This window comes from Sylvia atricapilla, chromosome 14 (genome assembly GCF_009819655.1).
Source record: "Sylvia atricapilla isolate bSylAtr1 chromosome 14, bSylAtr1.pri, whole genome shotgun sequence".
Lineage (NCBI taxonomy): Eukaryota > Metazoa > Chordata > Aves > Passeriformes > Sylviidae > Sylvia > Sylvia atricapilla.
The window spans coordinates 17066336-17084301 of NC_089153.1; positions in this window are offsets into that span (position 1 = coordinate 17066336).

Below are 17966 nucleotides of genomic sequence, written 5' to 3' on the forward strand. Positions count from 1 at the left end.
TTTTCGTGTTCAGACTCGGGGTTTGTTAATTTTTATCTCTATTGCAGCCTCACAAGTCATGAGCTCTGACGAACGAGGCAGAAATTGGAGGTGAAATGGAAGTGCCTCTATCTCTTTCCAAGGTTATTTGAGCACTAATCACCCAATAACGAGGTGACACCTCTATTATTTATATTTTTGACCCAATAGTTGATCACCTGAGGTCTGCAGTGAAGACATTTCCCACCCAGTTAGAAAAAAACACCCAAAACCGTGAAGTTGAAGAAGAAGGACTCAGACAATGCCCCAAATCCTCCATCCTGCCATATATACATTATAATATAATAAAACCTTAAATTCTCAGCCTCCGGAATTCCAGCAGTGCTGAGCATCCCTGGGGTGACAGCAGAGGAATTTGGGGTCCCCTGTGTGGCTCTGGGCTGGTTCTTCACCCAAATCCCAGCTCAGCTCCTCAATTCCTTCTCCCCATCCCCAGCTGTTCTCGCAGTGACCCAGGGCAGGGTGGCAGTGACAGCGCTGCAGCTTCTCAAGAGCCTTTGGCAGGGGAGAAAACCAGTCCCCGAGCAAGGAAAGAATCAAAATTACACATTTCTGGCTGAATTAATGACGAGACAATTAATCATCCCAATTAAAACCAGTGGAGATCCTGGAGGGCCCTAATCCATAAAGATGCTGCAGGCAGCAGCACCCTGGGGGTTTCACACGGCTCTGCCAGGAGAATTCGGGGATTTTATCACAGGACAGCCTGGAAAACTGCACAGATCCCTGTGGGGTCACCCCCTGCTTTTTAGGGTCACTGAGAACCCCCAAAGTCAGCAGCTCATCCCTGGTGCCCGTGGGGATCCCCAGAGTCACCTCCTGTGCCACCCGCCCTCATCAGAGCCTTACCCAACCTCGGCAGGCCTCCAGGGTGGGTGCTCCTGAGGATGGATCTTCCTCCAGGATGGATTTTCCCCAGGATGTGTTTTCCCCCAGAACAGATTTCCCCCCAGGATAAATTTCCCCCAAGATGAATTTCCCCAGGATAAATTTTCCCCCAGGATGGATTTCCCCCCAAAATGAATTTCCCCCAAAATGAATTTCCCCCAGGACAGATTTTTCTCCAGCTCCCAGCCTTTGTGTCAGGATTTACAGAGCTCTGAGGTCTGAATAAATATAATCCTCATCTTCCAAGAGCCCACACAGCTCCAGACATCCCAGCACAGCCCAAACATCTCCCCAAAGCCCCTAAAGCTGGAGAGCCAAGGGCGGCGAGGAGACGACTGCAGCCCAGGGCTGCAATAAACCCTCTCTTCATCCTTTCATGGTCTGAGGCACGAAGATGAATTATGGCAGCTTTAAACCTCCCCAGAGCCGGGGTAAAGAGCATTGTTGAGCCGAGATGTCAGCGCTCGCCGCTTTACGAGGCACTTCAACCCTTCCAGGAGCCCGAGGAGCCCTTTTCCACCCCTGGATCCTCTCCTTGCTCCTTGTTGTCCCTCCTGGTCGTTCCCCGAGGTTCTCCTCACCTCCAGATGGAAACAGGTTCCTAAAAACTCTCCCCCATCTGCCAAAGAGGCCGCAGAGAAATCAGGGGGATTCTCTCTTGCGGCTGCTGTAGTTTTTTAGGTGGTTTTGTCAGCAGGGCTGCCAGCCCCCAGCAATCCCTGTGGGATCCCTTCCTGGGGGGATTCTGGGCGTGGATTCTGCTGGAGGATGGAGGGGGATTGAGGGGCAGTGCCCTCAAAGAGCCGTGGTCACCCCAGGCACAGCCACGTCCCTTTGGGGTGATCCTTCATCTCTCAGCATCCTCTTAAAATCCTGATTTGAGATAAGCAGCAGGTACTTCCCTTGCCTTCCTGATTTCCCTTCTGGATGCTGTGTCCCATTCCCTTGCCTTCCTGATTTCCCTTCTGGACCCTGTGTTTGTTTCCATGCTTTCCTTATTTCCCTCCTGGAAGTTGTGTTCCTTTCCTTGCCTTCTTTATTTCCCTTCTGGATGCTGTGTCTCTTTCCCTGCTTTCCTTATTCCCCCTCTGGACCCTGTGTTCCTTTTCCTGCTTTCCTGATTTCCCTCCTGGAGGCTGTGTCCCTTTCCTTGCCTTCCTTATTCCCCCCCTGGAGGTTTTGTCCTTTCCCTGCTTTCCTTATTCTCTTCTGGACCCTGTGTTCCTTTCCCTGCTTTCCTTATTTCCCCTCTGGAGGTTTTGTCCCATTCCCTGCTTTCCTTATTTCCCTCCTGGAAGTTGTGTTCCTTTCCTCGCCTTCTTTATTTCCCTTCTGGATGATGTGTCCCTTTCCCTGCTTTCCTTATTTCCCCTCTGGAAATTGTTTTCCTTTCCCTACCTTCCTGATTTCCCTTCTGGAGGTCGTGTCCCTTTCCCTGCTTTCTTTATTCCCACTCTGGATGCTGTGTCCCTTCCCTGCTTTCCTGATTTCCCTTCTGGACGCTGTCTCCCTTTCCCTGCTGCCTTGACCCCAATATCATTCCTGAGGATTTTCCTTCCCGGGGCACAAGAAGAATTCTGGGTCTCAGAGCCACGTTTGTTTTGATTCAAAAGGCACAAATCCCAGCAAATGTTGGATTAAACCATTCCAAGCTGGTGATTTACCATCATTTTGATGGCTACAGGAGAAGTGCTGAGTTCCCTGATGCTCTGGGTTGGTCTCCATGGAAATTGGTAGGAACCTTGGGATTGCACAATCCTGAGCGTGTAACGGGAGCTGCTCTGCTTTGCTTTTTTGTGTCAGTGAAATTCCAAACAAAAACGGGAGTGTGGCCAGCCCAGGCTGCCACCTGACAGCAGGAAAACAGAAAAAAGGAGCGTTACAAAAAGGGAAATTATTGTCCTCAAAGCACAAAAAACCCCCATCAAAATAAACCTGGAGGTTATTAACACCCGGCTGGTTCATCCCCACTGTACCCAGAGCTGGAATCTGGAAAAGGATGGAATTATCCAGGGCTGTTAACCATTAACTATTTACTGCAGGTCCTGGCTGCAGCCTGCACGGAGGGCTGGTGCTTTTAGGAGTTGATTTTCCTGTCAAACCGCTGGAAAGGCTGGAGGGGAATCCAGGGATGAGGGTGACACGGGGCTGTGTCTGCACTGGCAACCAGGAACCCAGCGGGGAGCTCCAGGTGGGAAACGGAGATTGTGGAGAAATGGGTTTGTGGAGGATGCTCCAAGCCTGACTGAAGGCTCACAGGGTTTTGTGCTTCTGTGTGCGAACCCTGAGATAAAAAAACGCTGATTTGGAAATGCCCCGGGATGGGACAGACATTGCTGGGAGAGAAATGGAGCTGGAAACGAGTTTCAAATGGTGAGCCTGAAAATAAACCAGGTATTTTGGAGAAATGGAACTGTGGAAGGTGTACTGTAGCAAGACCCACGTGGGGTATTTTAATAGAAAATTGACTTTAAGGCATCAGCAGCATTGTGTGATAGGCCAAAAAACGCTTCTCATGGATTGTAATTAGGAAAAGGTTTGGCTGCTGATTGTGATGGAGTGAACTGTAACATCTGTATTGTCTAATCCTTCACATGAGACTGAAAATGGGAATAAAATCCTTTAAAACACCTCTCAGGAGCCTCATCTCTGGGTCAGAAAAAAGGGATCATCTGCCAGCTCCATGTGGCCCCAGGGGTCACAGAATCCACGTGGGAAAGAGGCTGGTCCTGGAGGTTCGGGATTTAAGTGGTCAAGAAGGGATAAACAGCAGAATAAAGACAGGCAGAGGGGACATCCCAGAGGCAGCCACAGCATCCAAAGGGATCCTTGGTTCAGCAGAGGTCAGGGAAATATCAGGGAATGAGAAAGGGTCATTCTTCATCAGGGGCAGAGAAGGAAAAGAAAGAGGGGGAATTGAGGCTGGATATTGGGCAGGAATTGTTCCCTGGCACAGGCTGCCCCTGGATCCCGGCAGTGCCCAAGGCCAGGCTGGACACTGGGGTTTGGAGCCTTGTAAAAAAACATCAGAAAAATTGTACAGCCAGAAAGGAATTCCACACCAAACAGATTTGAGGGAAGCTCCTGTGTTTTGTTTGTCAGCCCTGAAAAATCAGATTTCAGATGTTTCTTTCTAGAAAACAAAGAAGTGACAGCTCCAGGGTGGCTTCGTTCCCCTTTCCAGAGGGGAGTGCACTGCCCCAGCGCTTGTTCCTCTTCCTGCCACCCTCCAGCTGCAGAGGTTTTGTGATTTCTATGGGCTTTCAACAGCAAAGGAGGAGGGTGGAGGAGAAAGGAGAAAGGAGAAAGGAGAAATGAGAAATGAGAACACCCTCAGCATCATCTCGACAAGTGCATTCCAGGACAGAGCAAACAAAGAGGAAATTAAATTTTCCACTTTTCTTTTATCACCCAAACCAAAGGGAAACGAATGAGTCGAGGCAGAATTAAATTTTCCTGAAACAAATTAATGTGTCAGGAGCCTCCCCCAAGAAGGTGTAATCAGAAATGATTTTTTTTGGAGGAGGAGGAGGAGGAAAAAGATGGAATAGATGGAATCAGACTCTTTGATCCCCGAATTGTGGCTGAGCAGGGTGCAGTGGCACTGACAGCTCTCCCTGCTGTGGCTGCAGTTGGATATTTTCTGCTGGTCCTTGTGCAGATTTCTGATGGTTTTGGTAAATAGGAAGAGAATCCCAGCTGGATTCCAGCCACAGACATCCCACATCTCAGGGACAGCTGGGAACAGATTTTGTCAGGATTTTGTAGGGTTTTGTCAAATTTTGTCAAGATTTTGTCTCAATTTTGTCAGGATTTTGCTGAATTTTGTCAGGATTTTGTCAGAATTTTGTCAAGATTTTGTAGGATTTTGTCAGGTTTTTATCAAAATTTTTCAAGATTTTGTCAGAATTTTGTCAGAATTTCATCAAGGTTTTGTCAGGATTTTGGCTCAATTTTGCCAAGATTTTTTTCAGGATTTTGTTGAATTTTGTCAGGATTTTGCCAGGATTTTGTCAGGACTTTTTCAGGATTTTGTAGGGTTTAATCAGGATTTTGTCAGGATTTTGTCCAAATTTTGTCGAATTTTATCAGAATTTGTCAGGATTTTGTCAGAATTTGTCAGGATTCTGTAGGATTTTGTCAGGATTTATCAGGACAGGTGGGAAAGGGAGAACCCCTCCTTGCTCCTCCATCCTGCCACCTCCCCCCCAAGCCCTGACACTCCCCAGCTGCTCCTGGCTGGGGAAAGAGCAGGAGAAACCCAAAGGGCTCCACGCTCCAGAACTCCTCTGGAGGTGACAACCCCAGAGATTGTCACCCTCACTGCCAGCCCTGCAGGCACAGCTCCTGGGGCCGCTGTCACACTGTCCCCGGGGTGACATTCCCAGCAGGAAGTGTCCCCTCCTGTCCCCAACAGAGCCACAGACTTGTCTCTGTGCTTGGTTTGTCGTGGGAGCTCTGCTTCTGTTCTCCCAGGAGGAGCTGGAGCCTTTGGCAGATAAATAAAGCTCCTGCCAGGCAGGAGGGATTTGCTTTTTTTGCAGCAGCCATTTATCTTTTCCTGCTTTTTCCTTGTATTTATTGCCTGGCTTTCCTTCTGGAGCAGAAAGACTCCGAGGTGGGCATTTCTGTCCTTTCTGCCTGATTTTTTTGAGGGTGTGTTTTTTTTAAACCAAACTGGATCTCCCTTCTCATTTCAAGTGTTGTAAATGCCACATTTCTCCAGCTCCTGCAGGGCTCACACACAGCCAGAGATCCTAAAGCTCTGTTTTCTCCTGGGAACTTCTCCCAGGACCTCACACTGCCCAAATTCCAGGGTTCCTTCTCAGGGGATTATTCGAGGGCAGATAAAAGAGTCTGGTTCTCTGTGCCCTGTGTCTGCAATTCCCTCCAGACTCACGGCAGGGCTGATTTTCCATCTGCTTTTCAGGATTAATCCCCCCAGGGCAGTGCCCTGACCCCGTCCTGCCCTGGGCAGGTGTCTCTGTGGTGACAGAAGTGTCCCCAACGCCTGGCCCGTGACCTTCCCCTGCTCCCTCCTGCACAGACATCCCTGTTTGCCCCCATTTCCCCCCATCCTCGGTGGTTTGGGACCAAAAACGTGGAAAATCTTCAGCAGTTCTGAGTGGGCACAGGGATAAATCCCAGTGGGAGACAGGTTCCTGTCTTTTAGTGATTCCTGCAGCCTTCAGGAACATCAAACACTTCTGCTGATGCAGAGAATTTAGAAGCAAGAGGATCATTTATTGCCTTTGGGGCTGAATAACAGCTCTTTCAAGTGTTTTTTTTATGGGGTTATTGCCTCCCATCAATGAATTAAATTAATGGAAGTGGTCATCCCACAACGTGGGATAGTGAAAGGTGTCTCTGCCCATGGAATGAGATGATTTCTAAAGTCCCTTCCTACCCAAACCATCCCATAATTCTGTGATTCCTAACCAGAAACTTTTAATCTGATGAAATCTTGTCAGGAGAGAGTGGGACAGGAACAATAAAGAAGCTCTGACATTAAATCACATTAATTGCAACACAATCCTGCAAACTCTTTCCCTGCTGCCGGATTTGTTCATTTGCCACATCCTTTCCCCAGGAGCTCATCCCACACCTGAACCACAGCAGAGCCTTTCTCCACCGCCAGGATTCCTCCTGGGACACAGGGGAACACGTGGCCAGAGGGTCGTGAGCCCCCTGTAAATCTGTGAGGCTCCAGCCCTTAAAATAATTTAAGCTTCAGAGGTGTTTTGTAAAGTAAAAGGGTTAATAAATGGAAAATAATAAATGTTACAGAGAAACAAAGGAAAAGCTGCGCAGAGGTGCCCGAGAAAGCCCAACCCAGAGAGCCCAGGCTGGCCCTGGGTGTGACAGGGGGCTCAGAAGTCACTTTCTCATCCTGACTTCCCCCTAAACCACAACTTCCCCTGAGCCCTGCCCCAGCAGACCTCATCTGACATGGAATTCTGTGCATTCCTGCAGGCAGGAGCCTCTGCTTCCCAAAATATCCCTGACAGGTGCCCTTAAAATCCTGGCAACGGCGGAGTGACACCGCTGAGGGAGAGCCCAAAATGGATTTCATCTCTTTGAGCCCAGCCCTGGACCTCCAGGTCCCTTTGATTTGTCCAGCTTCTCTCAGGCCCAGGGAACATCTCCATGCCCACAGCTCCCAGCTGGCTGCCCAGGCACAGAGCTGGGGCAAGCTCTGGGTGCCCACTGCTAAAATCCGCTCATTAAAACCATTAGAGAGGGTTCTCTGCCCTAATTAAGCTGCAAATAAACCCAAAGCCAACGATAGAGATTTTTATTTAATGGCAAATGTGAGGTCCAGAGGGGTGGGCAGGGGATGGAGGGATGGATGGATGGATGGATGGATGGATGGATGGATGGATGGATGGAGCGAGGGATGGATGATGAATGGATAATTCCCAATGGGAATTTGAAAAGCAAAGCTCTGCATTTCACTGGGGGTTTTTGGGATTTCTTCCCAGCGCTGCCAAGAGGAAATCTGAGACATCAATTCCATCACTTCCTGCATTTTGTCTTCTGAACTCTCCTGTAAAGGCAGGAAGTTCTCTCCAGGACAAGCACCAGGTTGTCCAGCTGTTATTGTCCCTAGGGATGCCCTGCACAGGCAGAGAGGGATTTTGTGACCCTCTGCCTCCTCTGTCCCCTCTCCTCCAGCCTGGGATTGCTGGGCAGGGCCAGCTCAGGCTGCAGGAGATGCAGGGGCTGCAGGAGATGCAGGAGATGCAGGAGCTGCAGGGGCTGAAGGAGATGCAGGAGCTGCAGGAGCTGTAGGAGCTGCAGGAGATGCAGGGGCTGCAGGAGATGCAGGAGATGCAGGGGCTGTAGGAGCTGCAGGAGATGCAGGGGCTGCAGGAGATGCAGGAGATGCAGGGGCTGAAGGAGATGCAGGAGATGCAGGAGATGCAGGAGATGCAGGAGCTGCAGGAGATGCAGGAGATGCAGGGGCTGAAGGAGATGCAGGAGATGCAGGAGATGCAGGAGCAGCTGTGCCCGTGGTGGCTGTGGGGACCCCGGAGGTGACAGTGGGATGACACAGGGTGCGAGTCCTTCAGAGCTGCAAGGCTCCGTTCAAAAGCCGCAGGGGAATTCCTCGTTTGTAAACCAACACCGTGTTCCACAGGGAAAAAGAGGAAAAAAAAATCCCCCAGCAACGTAACTGGGACCAACCCGACCACCAACAGCAAACCCAATCAAGTCTCGCTGTTAATCACAGGTTTGGGGAACATTGGGGTGAGTCATTTTCGGTGCTGAGTCAATGGGAATGGTCTGGAGTGGCTCCTGGCAGCAGTTTGTACTCGCAGGGAGATGAATCTTGGTGCAGGAGGAGGATGCAGTGCCCACTCCTGCCGTGGTCCCCACCTGGGGGTGACACAGGACATGGGCCACCAGGGAAGGGTCCCCAGAGCATGGCAGCTGTGGAAAAACAGCCTGGAAATCTGAAAGAGGCTGTTCCAGGGCAGGAGTGGAGCCCTGTGGTGGCACAGAGCACATCCCACGGGTTTTCCAGGGCTGCTGATGACAGAAAGCGCAGCACCAGAGTGTCCCTGGGTGGGACCTGACAGCTCATCCAGTGCCACCCCTGCCACGGGCAGTGTCACCTTCCACTGGCCCAGGGTGCTCCAAGCTCCATCCTTGGACACTTGCAGGGATGGAGCAGCCACAGCTTCTGTGGGAATTCCATCCCAGCCCCTCCTCACCCTCCCAGGGAACGATTCCTGCCCAATCTCCCGTCCAGCCCTGGCTGTGACAGTGGGAAGCCATTCCCTGTGTCCTCTCCCTCCATCCTTTGGAAATTCTCTCTCCATCTTCCCTGCAGCTCCTTCAGGTCCTGGAAGGCCACAATTGTCACCCCAAAGCTTCTCCTGTGCCAGGTGAACAATCCCAGCTCTCCCAGCAGAGCTGCTCCATCCTCTGCTCGCCCTGGAGCCTCCTCAGCCAGGACCAAGGGATGCTCTCCCCAAATCCCTCTGCACCCTCCACTCCGGGGTCAGGCTCTCAGCTCCCTCCTGGACCCACTGCCCACCCCACAAGTGGCAGGGAGAGAACTCTGGGCAGCCTCTGACCTGTGCAACGAGAGCCACACAACTCGACTTTCACATTTTCAGTCGCATTCACAGGTTTAGAGCAACCCAATTGCCTTCATCCCTTTTATTTTTATTTATTTATTTTCTTTTTTTTTTCCACCTCCGAAAGGAGAGTCCCAGGGAATTGGAGTGATGCAATCCTTGAATCATCCTGTAAAGAGCAGTGGTGGGCGAGCGCCGGGGTGTGAATCACACAGCTCCTAATTGCGGCCCCCGCTTGGCAGCCAACTGCCCAAATTGTTGTTTGCTGTCCTATTTTCCCTTTTCTTTGGCCATTTGACAGTGGCTGCTCATTACAGGACTCCTCGAGATGCCTGTTGCCGTTGCCTCAGGGGCACCAGTAATTTTTTTAATGAATTTCCCCCCTCCCAGATAGAGATGAACAAAACAGAGCCGGGGGAGAGGGTTTGATTTCCAGCCTCTGGCAGCGCTTTACAAACAGCTCGGATGATTAAAAAGACAAGGGTGCTCTTTTAATAATGGGCTTTGTCAGGGTTCAGCTAATTAATTTCAGAGGAAAAAAACGGGGCATTTTGGTGAAGCAGCCACTTGAGCTCCTTTTCTCTGTTCCGCTTCTCTTTGGCTTCACGGTGAAATGTCGCTGTCTCATCTGAAGGGTGGTGGAAGTTCAGGATGGTTGAGGTCCCTTTCAACCTGACCGAACCTCCAGCTGCTGCCCCTGCCCCTGGAAAGTGTGGGCAGGGTGGGAATGAGGAGCTCTCCAAGCCGCAGCTTTGGCATCCTGAAGGATGACACGGAGGAAAAGTTGCTGGCCAAAAAAAAAAAAAAAAAAAAATAATTCAAATTAACCCCTCTTGTCCTCTCCTGCCTCACTGAGGGCTGGTGAGAAATCCGGTGTGAGAAGGGAATGGGCATGGAAAAATGGGATCCATGCCCTGGAGAGAGGCAGCAGGGAGTCACCCAAAGGTGAGGGACCAACCCCATTCCCAGTTTGACCTGTTTTTCCCTGGATTCCTGATTGACCCTTCATTTTCCCCAGTGTACTGCACACCCAGGGCTGGAAAACACCAACGAGGCAGAGCCCCAAAATCAAAAAAAAAAAATCGGAATATTGCATCCAGCAGCTCCTGCTGGATAAAACCAGGTCCATTTGCCCTGCGATCTTCACCTTATTTAGAGACAACCTCGTCCCTGTCGCCCTCCCCTTGCTCCACTTGTGAAATAAATGTCTATTTTTGTGCTCAGCTCCTGCCTGTTCCCCACGTACTGCCAGGGAAAATGAAGAGCTGTGTTTATTCCAAATGGCTTTATTGAAGCATCGGGAAGCACAAATCAATTTCCCAACCAAGTGCTGCGCTACCCCAGGAATCAGAGCGGGACAAACACGGAGATTTGCTGGGTTAAATTAACAGCGAGGCAAGATAAAAAAGGCCATAAAATGAGTCAGGTACAATATATTGCCGAAAACGTAGAGCTCAGCAGTAAATAACCAGCAGAAGGGGTTTTAAAAAAAATAAAAAATAATCATTTTTTTAAAACAGAAAAGCAAAATCTGGGTGTGTTTTGCCATGGAGGAGTCGCTCCTTGCCTTTCTTTCCTGCCCGGGCTGAGGTGTGCAGGAGGAGAGGGAACACCGCTGGGAATTTCACAGCAAAATCTTCCACTTCTCCCGTTGGTTTGGGGCAGAGGCAAATTTTTGCTGGTGAGGCCAAGAGTGAGGGCGTCCCTCTCTGAATCCCTGCAGAGATTGGGGGGAAAAGCTGATTTTTGGTAATAAATGAACGAAGGGAAGAGATGAAGCCAAACGGGAGCAGAGCAGGAGGTGCCCAGGAATCACAGGGATCACAGGGGACATCCCCCAGGGCCGGAGAAGTGATGTCCTGCCGGAATCAGCCGGGAATTCCGCCCTGGGCAGGAGCTGTGGCACAGGGGGATGTGCCCTTCCTCCTGCTGGCAGCTAAAATGGCAATTTTCTCTTTTCTCTCCTTCCCCAAAGATGCTCTCTATTTTATTGGGTTTTTAATTTTAGTTGAATTCCTGCCATCTCATTTTCCCATCACACCGAGGTGAGGGACCAACCCCATTCCCAGTGTGGCCTGGTTTTTCCTGGATTCCTGAGTGACCCTTTCCCACAACTCCTTCCCTGGGCACAGCAAACACCAAAAAAATAATCTGAATATTGCATCCAGCAGCTCCTGCTGGATAAAACCAGATTTATTTGCCCTGCGATGTTCATCTCATGGCGCCCTGGGCAGGGGCTGTGGCACAGGGGGATGTGCCCTTCCTCCTGCTGGCAGCTGAAATGGCAATTTTCTCTTTTCTCTCCTTCCCCAAAGATGCTCTCTAGTTTATTTGGGTTTTTTTTTTAAAATTTAAGTTTAATTCATGCCACCTCATTTTCCCATAGCGCCGAGGGGAAATCTCAACTGTTAAGATTTTCATTAAAGTTTTAAATTAATTTTTTAAATTTTAAAATTTTAATTAATTTTTTTTTAATTTTTCATTTTAATTTTAGTTTCATTCATGCCACCTCATTTTTCCCATCGCGCTGAGGGCAAATCTCAACTGTTAAGATTTTCATTAAAATTTTTTAGTTAATTTTTTTAAAAATAAAAAATTTAATTAAAATCTTTATTTTTTTTAATTTTTAATTTTAATTTTAGTTTCATTCACGCCACCTCATTTTCCCCACCGCACTGAGGGGAAATATCAAATATTAAGATTTTCATTAAATTTTTAAATTAATTTTTTTTCATTTTAAAATTTTAATTAAATTTTAAAGTTTATTTTTTTAAAATTTTAATTTTCGTTTAATTCATGCCACCTCGTTTTCCCCACCGCACTGAGGGGAAATATCAAATGTTAAGATTGTAATTAAAATTTATAATTAATTTTTTAAAATAATGTGTCTCAAGGCAGTGAGACATGGCTTTTTTTTTTAATCCATTTTTTTTAGGAGACGAGGATGTTCCTGGAATGTTCCAGGCTTGGAGCTAATAAAGTTCTGCCAGGTAAATTGAGTTACAGGTGTCTCATGTTCATCCCCTTGGGTTTCGTCGCTTTTTGTTTATGAAACTCGATCCAATTATTCATAATAATAATAATAATGATAATAACAACGACAATAGCAATAATAACAACAATAACGATAACTATAATAATAATAATAATAATAATAATAATAATAATAATTTATAATGAAATCAAGCCCTGTCTCCTGGGCAGTCACTGAGTATCTCAATCATTTTTTAAAAATCCGATTTTTTTTTTTCTCCCATGGGTGAGGTAAATGCACCTTTATCCTGGAGAGGGGGGAAATATTAATGAGCTGTTAATTAACCCCGGGTTTCTCTCACCCCTCACACCCTGCTCTCGCCCAGGTTTGGGGCCAGGGGGTGTTGGCAGCAGCTCAGCCACCCAAAAAAAAAAACGTGAGCAGGACAAAATTCGGTGGAATTTTTAGCTGCTGTGGCATCTCCTGCTGAATTCCACAGGCAAGAGCCTTCCTGCCAAAAAAAAAAAAAAAAAAAAATAAAATAAATCACCAGAGTTCCAGCAGGATTTGCAGTGTCCAGCTGATTTCCTAAGCGTCCTTTAGGATATTTTATCTTTCCAGGTGGAAATACAACAAGACCGAGGGATTTCCAGTTGGGGATGGATTCAGAGGGAGAAAAGGGACACATCACAAAAGTCGTTTGTGCCGGTTTTTTGGGGCGGGTTTGGAAAGAATCCGAGCCCAAAGCAGCTCGTGCCTGGGAGCTCATGGAAACAGCAGCAAGAAGATTCCAGAAGCAAAATCTCTCAAACCCAGCAAAGGATCCTTAAGGAAGAGTTTAGAGGATGGAGGAAGGAAGGACTGAGGGACAAAGCAGGTCCCCAAATCTCCTGGGACACCAAATAACTCCCCAAACACAGGCACAGAGGGCAGAGGTGGCTCTGAGGGTGCCAAGTTTGGGGTTTTTTGGGGTGCATCCCCGCCCCAGCACAGCCACCAGCAGAGCACACAGCTCATCCTTCTGCCACATCGGGAGATAAAAGTGACAAAACCCAACCGATGGGTCAGGGAAAATCCGGGAGAGACTCCTGATGCTCCGGAGTTATACAGGAATTAATGGAATCCTTCCCAAAGCACTGGAGGAAGGAGGTTTTTTTAAACCTGATTAATATTGTAGGAATACTTCGGGATCAAGCCTGGCTTAAACCTCAGATTTAAGGGTAAGAAAAAAATCGCGCTTAAGGGTAAAAGAAAAAATTTAAAAAAAATCCTCCCATTTTCCTGTTTAATCGTGATCAAACAATCAGCTCCAAGGGGCTCAGGGTGTCCCAGGGAGGATTAAACCCCTCATTTAAAACCCATAAATCCTGCAGATATAATATTTATAACCGATGTGAGTTTATACTCTCACCTGTCCTCAGTGCCACAGCCAGAGCAGGTGCAAAAGAGAGAGAAAAAGAAAAATAAATCCAAAGAAAACAACCCCAAAGAAAACAAACCCTCCCCAGAAGCAGAGCACAGAGGGAGTTTGGTTATGTAAGGATTTATTCTTCCTTCCTCAAAACCCATCTGCTGCTCAGGAGCTCATTTCTGTGGATTCATCCTGATTCCTGGACCGCGTTCCAAGAGCCTCCACGGCCAAATGTGGAGACTTTTTCATTTCCCTCCCCTCTCCTGCAGTGTGACAGGAATTGCTGCCACTCGAGCTGCTGCCGACACTTGTCCCCAGTGTATGGAGAGAGGAGACTTCTATGCCACTTTTCCTGCCTGTTTTCCTGCCAGATTCCTCCCAGTTTTCCTTCCAGTTTCTTGCCTCTTTCCTCGCATTTTGCTGCCTCTTTCCTGCCACTTTTCCTGCCTTTTTCCACCGAGTTTTCCTGCCTGTTTCCTCCCAGTTTCCTGCCTTTTCCCACCCAGTTTTCCTGCCTTTTCTTCTCAGTTTTCCTGCCTGTTTTCCTGCCTTTCCCTCCCATTTTCCTGCCTGTTTCCCTCTGGGAGTGGCTCTTGCTGTGGGCACAGCCCAGGGGATCTGGGGAGCTCTGAGCACCTTCACTGGGCTCCCCAGTTCAGCCTGGCACAGACAGGACAGGGACAGGGACAGGGACAGGGAGGTGTCACCCACCCCTGGCACCCTCCCACGTGTCCTTGTTTGGAAAGGGGTTGTGTTTTCTGCCCCATCTTTACCAGTTCACTCTCTCTGTGCCCACTGAGATGTTTTTTTTATTTTCCCTGGAAATGTCCAGCTCCCATCCCAGGTGGTGAATTCCAGGGACACTCAGGTGACTGTGGGCAGTGCCAGCAGAGGTGACAGCTCCAGAGTTGTCCCCCCACTCAGCACAAGGAGTTTCAAATCCCCTCTGGGAATTATTTTTCCATCTGGCCTCGCTATTCCCCATCCAGGGTCACTTCCCTGCTGCTCCTCTGCCTCTCCTCCCATCCCCCAGGGACAAGAGGATCTCCCAGCAGCACTACAGGAATTCCAGGCCTGTTCCAGGTGGTTTTATCCCGAGATGGAGAATTTATTTCATCCCCTGCAGCCACAGTTGGTGACTCCTGGCTCTGGCTCAGCCCCTGCTCCTCCTCCTGCCATACATATTTATGAGCCCAATTACCACCGAACAAGCAGGTTGCTGTGCAAATAAATGATTTTTAATCTAAATTACCCAGTTTACACACTCCCCCCCAGCTCTGCTGTGCAGAACAGCTGGTGTTTACCAACTCCTCATTACCCAGCCAGGCAACACCAGGAGATGCTGCCCAGAGAGGAGCAGCCACCTCTGAGACAAGCTGAGCTTTATCTCAGGTTTATCTCTGCCTCAGCCTCCTCCACATCAGGCCTCTCCTCCAGTTTGCTCCTCTGTGCCACGAAGGAACGATGAAAAAAACGCCTGTTATTGTTGGGCGCTGCAGTTCTGCAGAAAAGAGTCATTTCCCTGAAAATCCAAATAAACCCAGCTCTGGGTTTCCATTTATCAGTGTTTCCTTCCTCCCCAGCCCACGGCAGGCTCACACCAGAGCTCGGGTGATGCAAGGATTATTCCTGTCGTGGTGTTTGCACCGTCCAAGAAGGAACATGTGTGAGAGAAGTCCAGCCCCTGGCATTGCAGGGTCCCCAGGCATGGAACAAACACGGGACCACGGTGCCAGAGCTGGTGCCTGGAAGGTCCAGCTGGGGGAGGACTGCAGCACCAAAGCCAAAGGGATGTGGGGGAAGTATTCGAGGTAAGAAGGATTTTAGAGATCTGTGAGAGCAGGTCCCAGAAACAGAAAGAGCAGAAGAATTTAGGATCGGCTGCAACTGCGAAGTTTGGAAGTAGGAGAAGTTGCAATAGTACAGCAAGCAAGGACATAAACCAATAATCTGACAAAGTAGGGAAAATTCCAATAGTACAGCAAGCAAGGACATAACCCAATAATCTGAGAAAATAGGGAAAATTACAATAGTACAGCAAGCAGGGACATAAACCAATAATCTGAGGCTTAGGTTTGGCTGGGATGGATCTTATGGCTGCAGAGAAATATGTTTAGCAAGATGGTAGAAAGTTTTAACCTTAATAATGGAATATTGTTTATTGTTAATAGAAAGCATCTAACCAAGCACTGTTTGAAGCAGGTGCCTGTGTGCTCTCAGTGACTGGGAGAACAATTGTCTGTGAGCTTTAGCAATGTGCTATTGGCTGGGAAACTTTTAAAATGCCCTGGAACAAAGAGATCTTTGGCTGCTGCTGGCAGACGTGAGCTGTTGCCATCCTTTATTTGTGTAAAACCCTGTTAATATGAGACTGCTGCGGCAAGAAAAGCTCGAGGAACTCCTGACAGTGATCCCATCCCAACACAGGACGTCCCTGCAGCTCCAGCAGCCTCTGGAAGCGCTGGGGAGGAAGGTGCTGCCCTGAGCAGCTCGTGATGCTGCACGTGGCTCCCTCCAGGACCATTTCCAGCCTGTCTGGCTGCGAGGAGGAAGGAAAACTCCCGGCCTGGGCATGGAGCAGACAGTCACATGAGGCTGGGGAAGGAGTCACAAGCCGGGGCACACCTGGTGTCGGAGGAGATTTGATCCAGCCCTTCCCTTTCCCCTATTTCTGCCTCTGTGCAGAAAGAGGCTGGTGGTCGCTGCCTTCTGCAGGATAATTCCTGTGTTCCCACCTTCCTTCTTGGGGGAAAGGGATCAGTTAGGAGTTTTCAAAGCTTGACAGAAGGCTGGCATCTGTGTTGTCTCACCCGTCACACGAGACTGAAAACGGAATAAAAGGTTTTAAAACGCCTCTCAGTGTCGCCAGCTGTGGGTCAGAAAAGGGCATCATCCAACACCTTCTCCTCCTGGAGCAGCAGCACAGCCCTGGCCAGGCTCCTGCTGTGTCCCAAAAAACGGCCCGGGAGTGAAAGAAAACATCTCCATCGCGGACAGGGTGGAGGAGGACAGGAGCTCCAGCAGCTGAGCCACCACCTGGTCACCTCCTCTGCCACAAAGTCCCCGAATTCCTCTGCCCACAAAGCTGGTGGCTGGAGGGATGGAATATCCTCATCTTTCCTTGAACACCCACCCAGGAGTTGGTACACACCAACAACAGCTTTAAATTTCACTGTATTAGGAATTTTAATTAACCCTGGCCACTCTGAGCTCTCACTGCCTCACAGCATGTGGGAGAGGACGGGCAGATGAGGGAGAGGCAAAAATGATATTTTATAGGATGCTCCCAAAGGAGGAAGATTTTTCTCCTCCCTGCAGGCAGCACAAATTTGTTTTGCTGTGATTTTAGGAGGACTCACGTGGTTTCAAAGCAGCTCCCTGGAAATCAGAATATCTCTGTGAATTCCTGGAGCTTGGGTGAGTTAGGTCAGCTCAGACACTGAGCTCGTGTGTTTAAACAAAGCCCTCAGGGCTTCCAGAGCCATCCCAGCTCCATCCACAGCCTGATTTCCAATTGGCCATCTTCCCGCAGGCACAAAGACGTGAGGTCCTGCTTTTCCCCCTGTGTGAAAAGATCCACAGGATGTGAAGTGGATGGAATGGTCCTAAAAGATCATCTGGACCGAAAGAAAAAGGCAAATTAACTGAAAAACTGCAGAAAATCACCAGCCCTGACGGGGTGAGCACCTACCACCTGCACCGAGATGAGGTTTTGGGGAGCCCTGGGCTGGCTGGGTTTCAGCCAGGATGAAGATTTCCCTCCTCTGGGAGTGATTTCCAATTGTCCATCTTCCTCCTGGCACAAAGATGAGAGACCCTGCTTTTCCTCCCGTGCTTTTCCCCGTGTGTGAAAAAAAAAAAAATCCAGAGGATGTAAAGTGGATGGAATGGTCCTTTAAAACCATCTGGACCGAAAGAGAAAAGCAAATTAACTGTAAAATTGCAGAAAATCACCAGGCCCTGGCGTGGCGAGCACCAACCACCTGCGCTGAGATGAGGTTTTGGGGAGCCCTGGGCTGGCTGGGTTTCAGCCAGGATGAAGATTTCCCTCCTCTGGGCCATGCTCGGTAAACAAGCGGTAAATAATCATTGCCTCGGTGACAAACGCCTCGAAGGGATTGCCAGAGGAAGGCGAACTCGAGCGGTTTGCAGCAGGAAATGAAATATTTTGCCTTTAACCACCCCGGGCAGGGCAGCGCGGGCAGGGAGGTGGAGGGACGGGGACAAGGGTCTGGCTGTGAAGCCTCAGATGGTCACAGGTTGTCAAAGCAAAAGGGATCAGCTGGGAAAACCTCTCCTTTTCCCCCCGTGCTCCGGCCCGGAGGGAGAGCCCGGCTCAGGGTTTGCAAAAATGGGCATTTATTGCTCTCTGGTGGCGACACGGGCTGAGCTGCACATCGCTGCCCTGAGCCCCGGAGAACCACTCAGGCTGGAAAATCCCTCTCAGATCACGGAGCCCGACCATTCCCTCACCACGAAACCGTGTCCCCAAATGTCACATCTGCCTTTAGACACCTCCAGGGATGGGGACCCGGTTCCAGCGCTCTTTTCCTGAGCTCCAGCTCCA